The sequence below is a fragment of the Natrix helvetica genome, assembly GCF_964273705.1.
Source record: "Natrix helvetica genome assembly, chromosome: 2".
Classification (NCBI taxonomy): Eukaryota; Metazoa; Chordata; class Lepidosauria; order Squamata; family Natricidae; genus Natrix; species Natrix helvetica.
The window spans coordinates 78,868,896-78,884,136 of NC_138552.1; the positions used below are offsets into that span (position 1 = coordinate 78,868,896).

Genomic DNA, 15,241 nt, shown 5'->3' on the forward strand with positions numbered 1-15,241 from the left:
GAGGGGAGGGGAAAACATTAAAACTATAGAGAAAATTGGAAGGCAGACTTTACAAGAACATGTGAAGGGAGAAAGATGCCCTGCTCAGTCACAGAAAAAAAATTAACCATATGCACAGTGACACCATATGTATAGGGACGTGGTGGGTCAGTGACTAAGATGCTGAGCTTGTCGATCAGAAAGGTTGGCAGTTTGGCAGTTCGAATCCCTAGCGCTGCCTAACGGAGTGAGCTCCTGTTTCTTGTCCCAGCTTCTGCCAACCTAGTAGTTCGAAAGCAGGTAAAAATGCAAGTAGAAAAATAGGCACCACCTTTGGTGGGAAGGTAACAGTGTTCTTTGCGCCTTTGGCATTTAGTCATGCCGGCCACATGACCACGGCGATGTCTTCTGACAATGCTGGCTCTTCGGCTTTGAAACGGAGATGAGCATGGCCCCTTAGAGTTGGGAATGACTAGCACATATGTGCGAGGGGACCCTTTACCTTTACCTTACAGTGAAACTGAGTTTCTTTCTGATATTTGGGTAGTGGACATTAAACCTTTTGTAAAATGCCTAAATAGAATTAGATTGTTTTTCCTTCAAAAACAGAGGAAAATCGTCTCTAATCATTAAAGGAAGAAACTATTCTTGTAAGCTCTGCCATCTTCATCCATGGATTCAGTCCACACCCATTTTATAGAATCTTGACTTTCAGGAAGATTCCCCTCCACTTTTCAATAGCATCTGTCCTTTTAAATAGTATCTGCTTCATTAAATAACATCTGTCTTTTCTGCAAATATAAGCCCCAGCCCCTCCATTCTTTAAAAATAGGAAGTGGATGGGATGATCTTCTTCCCATAACAGTGAACTCCCTATTTAGGGAACCTTTATATGACAGACTTTTGAGCAAGGAAACAAATTTTCACAATTAAACACAAATGGCAGAAATACAGTTGTTTGCATGAATTATTATTCAAATGATGGGAATGGATGCAAATAGCATCAATAACATCCTTTGCATATGATGTCACCCCCCCCCCCATATAATGTAAATAACTACAATGCATATTTTTTTTTATTTAATGGGCCTTCATGAATAAATTCCTATTCTCAATTTGTCTGTTAAAATAAGATTTCACTGTACATTTTCCCTTCACCTTTTCATTTTCATTTCTTATTTTAATTGTGAGCATAACACTTTTCTACAGTTTTCCTTTGGTTATCCTCTTGCTTAACAAACAACAAAAACAGTGCAAATTATATGAATTATAATGAGTGGATTATGAGTGGAGTAGCTGTTAAACTTTTTTTTTTTTTGCCTCTGAAATTTGGGAACATTCACCACATAATCCTACATTTTTCGAAATGGAGAACAAATATTGCTTATGTATAATTATATTTTTTGCTGCATATATTCAAAGTTGTCCTGGTTTAAGGGGAAAACAAATCCCCGAGTATGAAAAATTAACTCACATTTTAATAGAATGAATTAAGTTAGATATTCACTTCATCCAAACTGAAGGCTGGCAAATATGTAAATTTGTAGCACATCAAAAATAAATAAATAAACATTTTAATAAACACCTTAAATATCTACTTATTAACAGTGAATCAATACTAAATTGATTTGCCCCAGATATTAAATCTTTATATAAGTGTAGAATAATTGTTTTAATCTGGGAGCCTTGTTTTCTTTGGTCCCTGATTTTCAATAAAACCTCTACATCACCTTCAGGTTTTCCAGTTAATCAAACTGCATTGAAGGCTGAGAGACAAAGACTTACATATGTTTCCATATCTATTTATGCTTAATGCCTGCTTGAGCTCAGTATTTGTTTTAATCTTAGCAATGCACAATTTCCCTTAATGGAGTCTAACACATTTTGATGCTTGGAAAAAGTCTCAGCTGCTTTAATGTTGCAGGCAGGTGCTACATTCACATTTCCATGTGTGCCAAACCTTTTGGAGTCTGAATCTGAAGCCCTAATAAATAGCTCCCAAGCCTCCCTTTGAATCTGAGCACTCCTAATATTTATAACATAAATTCCCTTGGTCCACAGGTTATAAAGAAGGCTTTACAGTGACATGTAAAGCTGTTATTAAAAGCATATATTATATTCATCAGTCTCTTAATGTGCCGATGCTGGTATTCGAGCTTTTAGGACCTTACTTTTGCTTGTGATATGCACAGTGAGGATCAACGTAGCATAATCCCAACAAAATAAATGTAAAATTAATTATAATAAAGTGCCTAGCCTGTACTTTACTAAGTTACAGGCTATAATATTTCACATTGGAAGTAACTCTAAAATTATGTGTTTTATTAAGATAAAAGCAGGTATATTTTAGTACTTTTTTTTCTTCAAAATGAACATTTAAATAAATTATGTAAACATTTAATTTTTTTTTTTTAAAGTAGCATTTAAATAAATATTTTGGGTAAAAAGATATAGCACCTCTACACCTTGTGTGTCTGCTTTTGATAAAGACAGTTTTGGTTGCCTTTTATCCGCTTCACTGTCATGGTTTTATGAAGTGTATTTTATTACTTAAAACACTACAGGCTTTACCTACATATTGTAGTTAATTATACCAAACGTTATAATCATCTCACAGTTCTCTCTATACAGTGACTCTGGGATTTTATCATGTGGAATTTAATGAATGCTTCCATTATATAATATTCTCAGCACACCTTTTCTCAACAAGATTAAATTACCAGACTTTTTAGAAATGTAATTTTTAGAGGTTTAGGATGATAAATATTCAAAATTCTTCACATTTTTCCTGCTGTTATTGTCATGGAGATAGAGCTTAAAGCCAAACTTAATGGAATATTAACATGCTGTATGTGTGGCTTCAAAGCTAAATGGTTGGTGCAGGAAATCCAACCTATACTGAGACTGGCACTGTCAGCATGGACCCATGCTGTGGTCTCAGCCTTCCTCTGGTATCCCAGGTATCCTATTTGAGCTGTGGAGAAAAAAATAATTAAGCAATTTTACTCTATTATAAATGCACAATAAGACCGAAATTAGAATACCGCTTACTATTCTGATCAGCTTGCATCCCCCAAAAAACATATTGCAGAGTTGGCAAGACCACAAAGAAAAAGGGGAACAATCTGAATAACTATGAGGTAAGGAAAGATTGTACTAATTCTAACTTTCATATGCAGGTAATTTACACCTGGGATGGGATTTTCTCAAGACTCAGCCTTCCTCTGGTATCCCAGGTATCCTATTTGAACTGTGGCACAGTTTAATTATGGAATTTGCTTTCCTCAGCTGCATTGATGTCCACCAAATGAGTAAAGTTCCAAACAAAACTGGAGAAATTCAAAGAGTATTAGGCGAATAACCACTATTAGTCTTGGTATTTATTTACTAGTTCCTGGAGCACAGTCATCAAGATGTAAATGCAGATGCAGGAAACAACAGCAGAAAACCATTTCTACCTACTTCACCATCCTTATGAGTTAAATTATGATTGTAAAAGGGAAATAGTTCTTTGGCCCAAAATAGAAGATCTCTAGTATCATAGCAAATAAAATATATTTCAATACAAATACATAAGGAAGGTGACCAAAGTAGTATATTGATTAGTTTGCTCTTCCCTGGCCCATTGAGGATTAGCAGCTCTTGATTCATAAACTTACTGTGTTAAATAGTATTTTTGTTGATTTGCATTGTTGGACACCATTGATGGGTTCCAGATCTCGTTGCAACCAGTAAGCTGCAACGGGGTTCAGCGTTGACCACGTGAACGTGCGCAGCATGCGTGCAGCATGTGCCTGCATACTTATCACCTGTGACTTTCCAGCTACTCAGCGGAGCATCATGCAGCGCCGAATGCTCCATGTGCGCAAGCCCAATTGGCTCAAATAGCAGTAAGAAGAGTGGGCGGGCGGGTGGACCCTCTGGAGCAACATACCAGAACGGTACCTGGTGCTCCCAGCAGGCATCAGTATGCCCGTACCAGGGTGTTCTGATGGACACCCAGATTTATGTGTTTAAAATGATCAGCAATAAAGTTTTTAAAATAAATCAATCCATATCCACCCATTAGGTTAAGGTATGTATTTTTTAAAATCATTCCTTGTTGTGTGATAGTATGGTTCTTAAAACTTTTAAGATGGAAAACATAGATTCTAATTTCAACTAAAAGACCAAATGCCAAGAGATTGCTTTTTGTTAACTTGTAAATGAATTAAGACATCCATAAGATATTATGTAGTATTATGCTTTGAAGATAAAAAAAGAAATGGTTCTCTCTCCCTCCCTTCCACCCCATTAGTGAGAATTTTGGATGTAAATCAGTGAACATATTCCTAAAAACATAGAATATTATCCATGAAAAATGATAGCATACCTACATTGGATTTAACTGCAGTCTTTACTGTAATAAATAAAAATCTGAAACACTGAAAAAAAAACCTCTGTTTTTTTTAAGTAAGAATATAGTCATTTTGCATACGTAAAAATACTACAAAATCCAAGAATACCATCATGATTATGTGCTATAAAGTAGATGTCAACTTTTGGTGATCAGATAGATTTCCTCCATGACAATCTTTCCCAATTCTGCCCTTTCCGGTATGTTAATGGTGCACCCATCACCCAGTAAATCTATCCATCTTTGTGTTAGTCATTCTCTTTCCCCCTTCCTTCCATCTTTCCCAATCTTCTTTAGAGAGCAAGGTCTTTGCCTAATGTGTGTGATGTATGATGGTTTTAGTGCCTCTAGTGAGGACTTTGGGATGTCTTGTCTGCAATACCATACCATTGTAGATCTGATATTTTGTCTTATGTGTTTGTTTGGAGCATGTAGGATTAGTTCTTGTTTCATAGAATATCCACATTGGTTTAGGTTGATATAATAAGATGAGCTACCATATCTGGCTGGCAAATATCTAGAGGACTAATAGATGGCTGCAAATATTTATAGAAGACTCTAACGTCTTTGTTTTAATCCTGTGCATTTCTGGATTTTTGCAGCCCAGATCTGACAGTCTAAATAATACCACTTAAAGAATTAAGGAGGGCATTGATATGAGCTTCACTACAACACTTAAATGCAGTTGAAGTATTTCTGAGGGCCTTCTGTTAGTCAACTGCTTAACAAGTACCAAGTGACCAACCATACTCAACGTGTAGTCCTGAATGGAACTGCATCTTCATGGAGGGAAGTATGCAGTAGAGTACTCCAATGCTCTGTTTTGGGCCCAATACTCTTCAACATCTTCATCAATGATTTGGATGAGGGAATACATGGGGAACTCATCAAATTTGCAGATGACACCAAGCTGGCAGGAATAGCCAACACTCCAGAAGACAAGCTAAAGATACAGAAGGATCTTGACAAACTTGAACATTGGGCACTATCTAATAAAATGAAATTCAATGGTGAAAAGAGTAAGGTTCTACATTTAGGCAACAAAAATGAAATGCACAGCTACAGTATAGGTGGTACCTTCCTCAATAGTAGTAACTGTGAGAGGGATCTTGGAGTCCTAGTGGACAACCATTTAAATATGAGCCAGCAGTGTGCAGCAGCTGTCAAAAAAGCCAACACAGTTCTAGGCTGCATAAACAGAGGGATAGAATCAAGATCACGTGAAGTGTTAATACCACTTTATAATGCCTTGGTAAGGCCACACTTGGAATACTGCATTCAGTTTGGGTCGCCACGATGTAGAAAAGATGTGGAGACTGTGAAAGAGTGCAGAAGAGCAACAAAGATGATTAGGGGACTGGAGGCTAAAACATATGAAGAACAGTTGCAGGAACTGGGTATGTCTAGTTTAATAGAAAGAAGGACTAGGGGAGACATAATAGCAGTGTTCCAGTATCTCAGGGGTTGCCACAAAGAAGAGGGAGTGAAACTATTTTCCAAGGCACCTGAGGGTAGAACAAGAAGCAATGGGTAGAAACTAATCAAGGAGAGAAGCAACTTAGAACTGAGGAGAAACTTCCTGACAGTTTGAACATTTAATCAGTGAAACAACTTGCCTTCAGAATTTGTGAAAGTCCCAACACTGGAAGTCTTTAAGAAGATGTTGGATAGCCATTTGTCTGAAGTGGTGTAGAGTTTCCCACCTAGGCAGGGGGTTGGACTAGAAGACCTCCAAGATCCCTTCCAACTCTGCTACTGTATTGTAAGTATTTTAATGAGTGTGAAGTGTCCTCTTGCATCTGGTTTGATAACCTCTAAATATTCTGGTTTTAAACTTACAAGAACATTGCATTTCTTAAAAGATTACAAGATGATGATGTTTTCTGAAGTACATGTCCAAGTTGAAATTCTTGGGACATTTTCTAGGAATGCGTAAAATAAGTTGCAATTTTCAAACTTTTCTCCTGTACAATCAGTACTGACTATGCTGAAAATGGTTGGTCTTTGAAAGTAATTTTCAAATCAGGAACATTGTTATTTATTATTTCCATTTTATTGTTTTTATTGTAATCATAGAGATTGGCCAGAGGACTTAGTCCAGGAGCTACAGCAGAAATATATAATTTCTTTTAAAACCCAAATCCCAATACAAGGCTAGAAATACAATATTATTCTATGCAAATGTTTTAGATTTGGACAATTATGGATTAAACTAGCATTTTTAAATTTTGGGACTACATCTGATTTTAGCAGAAACAGTATGTGTCTTCTTCACTTAAAATTCATTGCAAAATTTAAGATTTAACAATAATTTCTGTATAAATTTAACTGAATTAAATTTATTTTACAAAGAGCTAAAACATTAATCTAAAGTGCTACCTTAGCCATAACCCAGAATTTGAATAGTGACTAGATTCTCTTGTACTACATTTTGGGGAAAAAAAACCTATTCATTCATTCATTCCAAATATTTTGTTTCTCTTAGTTTGAAAAAGAACATATGCAAATACAAAATAATCTTTTTTGTAAAAACTATTAGTTGGAAGAAACCGTAATTTTAACAAGATCCTTTAAAATTACATATCTAAACTGAAAATTGTATGTATTCTGTGCCTGACATTTTAAGATGAGTACAAAATGTATAACCAGCTTGCACGTCCTGTTTTGTATATACATATCAGTACTGTACTGTATTAGCACAGTTTGATCCTCAAGTTATTGCCATTATATAATCTTGTTAGCATTTATTACTTTCTGAACATTTTCATTAAAATGTGTGGTTGTTGGGTTTTTTTTTTTTTTGGTATTGCTTTAACAAAACTATTCAGTAAAAACATAAATGAGATTATTTTATTACACACTCTACGACTGAAAATGCAGTAACACTGTAGCAGCTTTCTGAGCTTTCATCTTTCCTAGAATAAATATTCATGCCCTAATGGTATTCCATAAAGCAACAAATGAAATACAATAAATGCAGTAAGGAAGAGTGAACACTATTGAAAACATTACCATAAATAGCAGTCATAAATCTTTATAATATTATATATACTAGAGACTCACCACAGTAAACAAACATTGAAATCAGTACCAGAGTATCACACTGAGAAACAATAGTTATACCAGAAAGGTGAATCACCAAGAAATAATTTATTACTTTCCATTCCTTTGTTACAAATAAAACAAGTTTCCTAAAAAGGATGCACAAACTAGGATTCATTTTTTGTAGTTTATAAGTGAATGCATATATCATACAGATGAAACACGACACTTTGAGCAAAGAAAAAAAGAAAGGGGGGGACGACAAAGCAGCTTTCCATCAATCACTCAACCATTTGGAGGATTTAAATACTTCCTGAAGCAAAACTTATATTAAGCTCTTGAAAGATTGTTTCAGAATCACTATCATGGGACACCAAGAGAATGCAAGTTTGTGACAGTGTTTCATGCAATTTTGAAAAGACAGTGCTATTTGTAGAGTTGCCCATGAATAATAATAAAAGCACTTTAAAAGAAAGCTGACTTACATAATGAGCCCTTTTAAGCCAAGGAAATTATACAGCCATTAGAATTGGTACATGGAACACAGACTATTCTCAAAGCTACCATGATAAAAGCCATGCTGAAATTTTCACCCAGGGAGTGGCATCTGGTAAGAGTGTACTGGAAATACATCCCCTTCCTCTCCCTTAAGAGTCTGCAAGTTGGGCTAAGCAAAGTTTCGTGGGGCAAGAACTTCTCAGAAATGTATCTGTATTACAAATCTGTTAATTTTCTCAAAGTTTATCGGATTCCATGTCATTTAAAAGCATACACATTACGGCAAAAGATGGATGACAATTTAATAAAATAATAGACTGCTGCATTCAGGTTTATAAAGCAACTAGTTCTCAACTGCTACATGCTCTAAATACACCACAAACTCAGAACAGAATATGAGTTATATCACTGGTTATATCCAACCAGAGCATGTGCAGTTAAAATACTGTACTTATATTCACTGAACAAATATCTCAAAACTAACAGAAATAATGACATGAAATCCAAAATCCAAGCTGGGCAATGCCTTTATTAGAACAATTAAATATCACAAAAGTATACAGCACCTTTCAAGTTTTCCAGAGCTCATCAGAATAAAATTTTATAAAAACAAGGTAATTTGTTTTAGGAAATAATTTTGCTAATATCTACATTTCAGAATCAATCTCAATGTGAATTGAATACACAGTTTGTATTTGGTAGTATTCTTGTCAGAGTACACCCACACTTAAGGACAAATAAATTGTTTTCTCAATTTGAAAAAAAAAATCAAGATGATAGTTTATGGAATAACCAGATTGCTTGCATTTTAAAGCAAAATCATAATGTAAAGGAATGTGGGTTTGAGAAAGAGAAGAGGAATGTTGTGACACTAGAGAAAAGATACTTGAGTTCTGAAAAAGTAGACAGCATGAGAAAGAAACTAAGAACAAGTATGGCTTGATTGGATTAAGTGGAAGTGGAAAAAGAAAGAGGTTATGTTCAAGGTTATGTTACAATACCTAATTGCACTAAATACACCAAGACTCCTAATGACTCCTGAACTTAAAAGACTGGCCTATAATAGAAAGCAATGGCTTGAGATATTTGCAACAGGCTGCAAACTGATTGCAAACTGGCTAGCATACCTAATTCTGTAACCCACCTCCACCTATTATGCAACCTCTTTTAGAACAGAAACTATGATATAATCGCTTGGCTCCTACCCTTCATTTCTAGTCCAGAAAACAATTGATTGTTGACAGATACCACCAAGTTTAAGATTAGCTGGTAGACTGGCCGGCCGGCCATGGAAACAAAGTCTGTCATTTTTCATAAATAAGCAGAAATACTGCACTTAGGCTAGGCTTTACCAACTTCAGGCTTTATGCCATCTTCTTCAATAAATAAAATCTACAAAAATTAAGCTACATTTTTCATGCTTTTACATTATTGTATTCTGATACTGTACGGATCTTGGTGCAAAATAAAATTCACCAAAAACCAATGCCTAAGTCTTGTTCGAATTTTGCACAGTGGTCACATTGTATAAAATGCAAAGTATGTACTGATCCTTGAAAAGTCATTGATTAAATCATCAATTTAATCTTTGCCTTTTATATATTGAATACTACTACAACTAAACATCTCAGATTAACAAAGGGGTATAAAACCGAGCAAAAAATGGGCTGTTTTGTGCTCATTTCTGTCCTCCCCAGCCCCCAGGACCTCTCTAAAAGCTTCCTACAAGCTATGCACGGCCATTTTGGTGAAGGGGAGGTGTTTCGGGAGGCAAAAAATGCTGTATTCAGTGTTTAAGACACACCCAGATTTTCAGCCTCTTTTTTGAGGGAAAAAGGTGCATCTTATACTTCAAAAAATATGGTACATATATACTACTTCACAATGCTTTACAACCCTTTCTAAGCGGTTTACAGAGTCAGCATATTGCCCCCAGCAATCTGGGTCTTCATTTTAATGACCTCTTAAAGGATGAAAGGATGAGTCAACCTTGTGCTGGTGAGAATTGAACTCTTGGCAGTTGCCAGAATTAGCTTGCAATACTGCATTTTAACCACTGCACCATCATAGCTCAGTAAAGTTAGTCACATCTAAGTGGCTGCACAAATTCACCAACACTGAGTTACCATTATCACCTCCCCAACAGTGTATAATGATAATTCTAAGTGGTAGAGAATATTAAGAAACAAACTGTGGGACCTCATGGGTATCTTGAACCTTTTAAGATTTCAAAGTGCTCACAGACCTTATACAATTTTGAATAAATACTAGCTTTGTGGGATTTTAAACTGCCATAAGATTTTACAAGTCATAAAATCTGAGAAAAAATCTTGCAGTTTACACTGAGGAAATTGACTGTTTCCAAATGCTGAATCATAGTCTCATGCTATATAACAAAATTATATAAACAAGTTTAAAGCCACTAAGCTATATGCAAGTCTAACTGTTTATGTTCTAATGAAGGATAATAGGTTTAGATGAGCTTCCTACAGTTATATGCCTTAAGACAATATTAACATCTGGGAAAGACTTCTAAGAGCAGTTATAAAATGTACACAAACAGACACACACACACACACAAATAGGGTCAGCTTTTTATTGGTTTGAAATGCTTTATGCTCTGTTGCTAAGGTTACATATTTTTTCTGCTATTTTTTCCAGTACTTCATTTCAATTTTATTTGTCATGTTGATGTAACATAGGCCTGATTATCAGGTGCAGAAAGAGTCTCAAATATATATTCACTGTCCTCTGTTAGCATGACACAGGGAACCTTTATAGGTGATACAGGGCAGGTAGACAAGAGATATGAGATGCAGTGCAAATGTTCTTTGTGGAAGAAACTTTCATCAGTGTTTGCCAGGGAATTAACATCTGCTGTAGCGATAAGACATCACACACACACACACACACACACACACACACACACACACACACACACTGGTGATATTAGCAGAGCATTCTAGACATTAGAGAGGTGGTGAGGTTTGCTCCTCCTGGTGGTGCCACTGGAATACTGCCGTCCTGCCAAGGCGGTGCTAAGCTGATCACAGGCCAAAACAATATCAGAGACAAGCCAGGTGGTCCTCTTTTTTTTGTCACAACAAATGTATCACAGCCATATCTGTCAAACAATATTAGAGCTTTCCCTGGAAGTAACACATGCCAGCTTTGCCTGACTGCCACACAAATATAAAATTGTCCAGTTGGACCCAGATGCTGCATTTGATTGTGAAAAATGGTGTTCATAGATTCAAAAAGCGAGCCCTACACTTGTGGGAATAATGCTAAAAAATGATGATGATGTCCCTGGATCAGAGGTCCCCAATCTTTATGGCATGGCAGGAGGGTGGGAGAGGGGAACTGGCTCGAGCAAGCAGTGCAGAGGTGGTATTCAGCAGGTTCTGACCAGTTCTGGAGAGCTGGTAGCAGAAATTTTGAGTAGTTCAGAGAACCAATAAATACCACCTCTGACTGGCCCCGCCCTCATCTATTCTCTGCCTCCCGAGTCCCAGCTGGTCAGGAGGGAATAGGGATTTTGCAGTAACCTTCCCCTGCCACAGCCACCAAGCCACGCCCACTAAGCCATGCCATGTCCACTAAGCCATGCCACGCCCACCAAGCCATGCCCACAGAACTGGTAGTATTTTTTTTTTTTTACTGAAGCAGTGGGCTGGTACGTGTGTGTCCAACTTGCAAACCAGCCACAGCCTGGTAGTGGGCCACTCCTCGGGGGTTGGGGATCCCCGCCCTAGATATTACAGAAGCCTCACATATACCAGTGGTTGAAAAAAGACAAATCCAAAGATTGTTGTTGTCGGTTTGATGCTGGATGCTCATACTGTATACTGAACAAATCACAATATCATTTCATGAAAAATCTCTTCTTGTGAGATGAGTTTGCTTTCTACTTTCATCCATCACACTTAGATCAGCCTTCCTCAAACTGCACATGTGAACTAAACTCCAAAATTCTCAGCTATTTGTAGGACTAAGATTGAGTATATTTTAGATTTCCTTCATGGATACTTTGATATTCAATTTAAGGAGACATGACTGAATAATAATGCTCCTCATACATTTCTCTTTCACAGTTGAATCTCAGAGGACTACCATATGGTATATTCATATAATTTATTCAATATTTTTTCCTTAAGTTTGAAGGCCTACAATAAGTCTGTCATTTAAAAATATGTATTCAATAGATACATCCAAATCCTCTTTTGGAATTCACCGAGGAGCATTATACAAAGGATTAAAAATAAATGTTTATTGTGATTTATGGACTTTTATTTTGTCTCAGCTTCCACAGACGTCTGATGTTATTTCTTTTCCCACTTGATCAGAGTTTTTGTTAATATTCTGGCAGAATATGAGGCAGGGGAAAGGCAGTACGAATGCAAGAATTTAAAAAAAGGAAACAGAAGCAAGTAGTAAAAAAAAAAAACTAGTATTGACAGGAGACAATTGTAAAGAAAAATGTTATGTACATCCAGAGCTTCATGGTCGCTTTTCATGTAACTAACTAACAAATGCTTTGGGCTTTATAATTGATTATAAAAATAGTTTCCCATGGGAAGATGTCTCCATAAAAAAAAGTGTAAAAAGTAATTTTTCCAAGGCAGTTCTCGCAGAATGTTCTTTAACAAGATTTTTTAAATGAATATAACTGGGTTATAATCTCAATTTCTTACAGACTTGCAGGTCACAACATAATAAAAGTAAGAAAGGGACAGGATGTGAATTGCTGCTATGTTTCATGGTTTATCCCCATAGAGGTGTTGAATAATATTTAAGAACATATTGATACTTGTTATACTTCCTTCCATCTCAAAAGATAAAAAATCATGGATTTAGAAAAGATAACAAGAGTTAATTTATATTTATATATTAATCGGATTATCATTGGTTGGGATTCCGAGAAGAGGAACCATAGTAGGCCTCGTGTTCTTAGCGAAGTAGTGTTCATTGAATGAATCTGAGATAGAAATTGAAATTGGAAGGTTCTATAATTGCAGGAGTAGCTTTCTACTGTGAAAGCTGTGGCTTTGATTTCAGCTCTTTGTTTCATTTCAATCAGATTGACTCCAAGTTCCCCCTGTGGTTCTTACCAGACATTAGGATAAATAAATGTATTGATCTTGTAACAGGTTGAAAGGTTTTTCTTAGGGGATATGCTACTTTCACTGCAACTCTGTTTTTTGGTGGGGAATATACACTGTATTTGAGTTGCAATATACTCTGTATTTGCATTACGTATATTGCCCTTTGACAGAGTCCTTCGGGAGAGGGTGCGGCTAAGAAATAAATATATTATTATTATTAATTTAAAATCCTTCTTGAAGGGGATTGGAATGGTCTGAAAGTCTTAAATCACTTTGTCTTAAAAGTGGAAAAAGTTAAAAGAAAGTTAATGTGTACCTTGCCATCCACATTGCAAAATAATCCATTTGGAGGTATTTTAGGGTGTATCATTTGTGAAATTCTGTAGATGTTTTTATTTGAAAGTTTCTTGCATTTTCTTCTTTTTTCCACTGATTTCATTTGATGATAGGTAGATATTATGATAAATGTTTCAACTGGGTAATCTGAAACAACCTTGCTTATTGATTTCATCAATATTTACAAGCAGCTGCAATCTGGATAATATGCCACTTTTTTGCATAAAGAACATAGTTGAATAAACATTCATTCTTTCAAAGGTTTGTTTTGGAATCAAAATAGGTGAACCTGTCAACACATAAACTAAGCATTGCATTATATTTAGCTGTACGAGGGAAATACACATTTCTGTGTGATATGGTACTTCATATTAATTACATAGGGTTTTACTTTTTTCCCCTTTTGTACGCCAACCAGTATCACATTGATTGAGTTGACAGCCACATAAATGCATGTGTGTAAATATTGCTTGCAGTCTACGTACACAAAAGACTTGCATGCCATATAATATTCAGTTAATATGATACCAAATAGCTGGTGGTCCGGAAAACTACATCGGGATCACAGGGAAATCATAAAAATATTTTTGTAAATAAAAACAATAGGCTCCTTGCACATTCTACAAATGGAAACTGGATTTTATTTTAATGAATGAACAAACAAATAAATTAATTAATTAATTAATTAATGATTGAAGCCTGGGAAATTCACCACCAGCAGCAGAGGGAAACAACAGTCAATGACTTAACAGCTGGCCATCAAACACCCCAATCTAACAATAAGAAGTCACACCCAATCAGGCACCACATAAGTACTATGCATAGAATAGCCCAAAGCACATATTCAGGTAAAAAGAAGTTCCCTGAGGATGGGCATAAGTCAGAAAGCTAGGAAGACTAAACTTCCAGTCCTGGTGACTGACCCAGATTGGATCCTGCAAAATTAATACATAATAGTATTCTCATTTCAAGTGGCAGTAGGACTACGTATGCATTTTTTTCCATCTGAAAACTTATAATTTGTAACCAAATAAATAAATAAAACTTGCTATCATTTCTTATTTTTAACAAAGAACAACTTGTACATCAGGTAAGTTCTCTTATAATGCAAAGCATTTCTTAGTAAAGCAAGAGAAATAAACTTTTTTTTTTTGAAAACTGCTTTCCAAAATTGTATAGGCAAAAAAGGAAAGAAAAAACTGAAAACATTAGTATGAATATTGCATCCTGATTTTTTTCCCCAAAAATAAATTTTAGGAACATTATTTTCCTCTCTATAAAATAAATTAGACAGCGCAATGAATGGTTCAAAAATAATAATGCTGAACTGTTCCGAATAAAATTTTAAAAGACATTTCAAACTTATCAAGTGATTTCAAAGATACTGTCAGATACTTTGAGAAAGAAACATTTTCCTCAAATAGTACTTCATATTTTGCAAAGGAACACACAGACAGTAGGTTCTGATACACATGGCAGGTGGAATAGGTATTGTTAATTTAACAACCTCAGTGCCAACAATTTCTTCCTTCTCTTTCAAATTCACATCTCATGTTACAGAATATGCCACTAAATTGAAAGGCAAGAAGAGAAGATGGCACATTTATTATTCACTGGTTTCATTTCACATGTAACACTTTGGGCAAAAAGCACTTGATTTTTTTTTTTAATGCAACAGTTCAAATTCCCCAAAAAGTCCCCTATTTTTTTTTTTTTTTTGCTAATCCTTGATTTCTGAAAGTTCTTAAATGAATTCAGACTCTTTAAGTATTTGTATGCCAAGGATTCAGCAGTTTAACATTTTCTAAATCACCAGCAAAATATTTTAAAAGATAATATACAAACCAATTATTCTTTGTCATTGTTCATATATTAGTGGTACCTT

At 35.5% G+C, this 15,241-nt stretch overlaps 1 protein-coding gene across 4 annotated transcripts in view; it reads right to left on the reverse strand.

The window, feature by feature from the left end:
- Positions 1-15,241, reverse strand: part of PTPRD (protein tyrosine phosphatase receptor type D) — a 1,361,199-nt gene that overhangs the window by 1,186,663 nt on the left and 159,295 nt on the right. The window lies entirely within an intron of this gene.